Below are 2,500 nucleotides of genomic sequence, written 5' to 3' on the forward strand. Positions count from 1 at the left end.
AATGTGAGGTGGGAAAGTACGGAAACCAGGCGAAGAATTGCAAAAATGACTAAAATATACATTAAGAGAGAGAGAGAGAGGAATGCTTTTATTCCTGTTTAGTTTTTAATTTATTGGATATATTGGAAACCTGCCTTAAGAAGTAAATTATCGTTTATTATTTCGAAAATGATTGCCAAGAAAGCTTATCACATCGTTTTATTTCAATTCCTTATATTTTTTATTGGAACTGTACTCATATTAATATTCGTCAGACGGAAATATCCTTCGTACATATATGAAGGATATATATTATTATATGGATCTGCATTATCCTAAGCAGCTACTCTCTCACTTCTCCGTCTTATATCACCTGGATTCACTATTAAGATAATGGTAAACTTTTGATGTTATTTGGAAAAGAACATATGACATTAGTTCATACGCCATTATGTTTCCAGATGTTTACAATTATTTAATTACCAAAAATAGCGAAATTAATATGTAAAAGACGGATATCGAAAGCAATGGGTTTGGAGGGGAAACACCGACAAGGTGTTGGACACCAGCCGCTGAAACTACAAATAAAGGCGTATAGTCAAGGCTAAGGGAATATCCCCTTAGCCTTGGGTAAAGTGAAGCCTGACTCGGCCCTTCGCGGGGTGAGCGAGGAAGTTTGCTGGATAGTGCCCAACCTGCCCAAGTCTAAAGACTGTCAATTAATAATTTGACACTTATATATCCCACCATTATCATATTAATGCATCGCTGCACACATTCATTGCTTTTCATTTTACATCATTCAGTTTCGTCAGGTTGACTGACGATGCACTTTAAATCAATTTGTATCTCAAACTTAATGTGATATAATAGACATTAATACTTCCTGTAAGTATATGATTGTGAGGGGCAGAGCCAAGTGGCCCATCACACTCAAGTTGACCCCAACCAAACCGTGCTTCGCGATTCATGAACGCGACTGGAAGTCGTGGTTTGTAGGAGAGTCTGAGGAATGAGGAGTACCTAGCCGCGTCCCCAAGCAATAGGTGCTACCGACCCTGTTCTTGAATGCTTTGGCAATTGACCCAGGGCAGCAAACTTGACCAGGGTTCACGGCCCTGAAAAGATGTCCCACTGGTGTGTCTCTCCACGCCCCCGCTCGGCGCACTCTCTGGGTTCCCCTTGCCCATAACTGCACTGCACGAGACAGCCTGCACCACGCTACTTACCCCTCCTATCAATAAACAGCTGAACCAGCATTGTCTCTCCATACACCCACCAAATCAGGGCAAACACAAACTGTGATATAGAGAGAGGGGGGGAGGGAGAAGAGAGTGAATGAGAGAGAGAGGGGGGGGGCTGAAGACACTAGCCTCGATGAGATGGGACTGAAACATTGCCGAACACTCACTCCTTGCTTTGCCTAGCGAATCTAAATAACCCCCTTCCTCCCCCCTCCCCTTTCCTAACTATGTCCAGCTTGTTTGAATGTAGATTACCTTTCAGGGCAAGAAGGGCAAGATCTTTCCAAGCCCAGGCCTGGCGAGGCGACATCGCTTTTGTTGTTGGGTGTACCAATAAATCAGCGGCCTCGCCATGGGGTCCCCTCTGAGCGCAGTCCTGGCTTACCTCTTCATGGAGACGCTGGAGAGGAACCTCTACAGGGATATAATCGGAAGGTACTCAACTTGGCTTTGTTGCATAGATGATGTCCTCGTCATCGTCCCCAGAAGGCCGTGTCTACACCATAAGCTGATGCGGCTGAACTCTGTCCAGGAGAAAATCCAGTTCACCATAGAGGAAGAGGAGGATCAGAAGTTACCTTTCCTGGACACTGATCCAACAGGGTGACGAAGACCTACATTTTTCTGTATACAGGAAGCCGACAAATAAAGATGATTATATCCACTATTACTCTGCATACAGTAATAAAACGAAATCTGGTGTTGTAATTTGGTTCTTCCTCTGGGCACTGAGGATTTGCAGCCCTGAGTTCCTTGAGAGTAAAGTTACCTATGTAATTAAGTCTTTCATAAAATACGAATACCCTAAAGGTCTCCTACTGAACCTCAGTAAGAAGTCGGAGAACATACTTACAAGATCCAACTCTGTGATGTCTTCTAATTTCCTTGTATTACCTCCATGTAATCTATCCCAGGCAATCAGCAAATACTTTGGCAATACAATGAACATCGCCAGCACATTCAAGGAAAAGATACGTGACTTAATACGAGAAAAGAAACAACAGAAAAACAACCCCAACAGTGCAGTATATTGCATACCCTGCAGCAGATAAGGCATACTATGGTGAAATGGGACATGACTTCAACACCAGGATCTACGAACATCGAGCCGATGTCCGTCACTTATGGAATTTCCAATACCATGATGGTTCATATAGATGAAACTGGACATCTACCGAACTGGAAAGAAGCTGAAATAATCCTTGAAAGATTAAGCAAATACAATGTATGCAGCATAGATGCAGCATACATTGCGACAGAGAAAAATATGAACACTG

At 43.0% G+C, this 2,500-nt stretch overlaps 1 long non-coding RNA gene across 1 annotated transcript in view; it reads left to right on the plus strand.

Moving 5' to 3' along the window:
* LOC138865844 (uncharacterized) overlaps nt 1-1,923 on the plus strand; it is a 6,969-nt gene extending 5,046 nt beyond the window's left edge. The window contains exon 2 of the long non-coding RNA XR_011399479.1: nt 1,486-1,923. This is a non-coding gene — a long non-coding RNA (uncharacterized lncRNA). The remainder of the gene's footprint in view (nt 1-1,485) is intronic.
* The last annotated feature ends 577 nt before the right edge of the window (nt 1,924-2,500 follow it).

The sequence above is a fragment of the Penaeus vannamei genome, chromosome 22, assembly GCF_042767895.1.
Source record: "Penaeus vannamei isolate JL-2024 chromosome 22, ASM4276789v1, whole genome shotgun sequence".
NCBI lineage: Eukaryota > Metazoa > Arthropoda > Malacostraca > Decapoda > Penaeidae > Penaeus > Penaeus vannamei.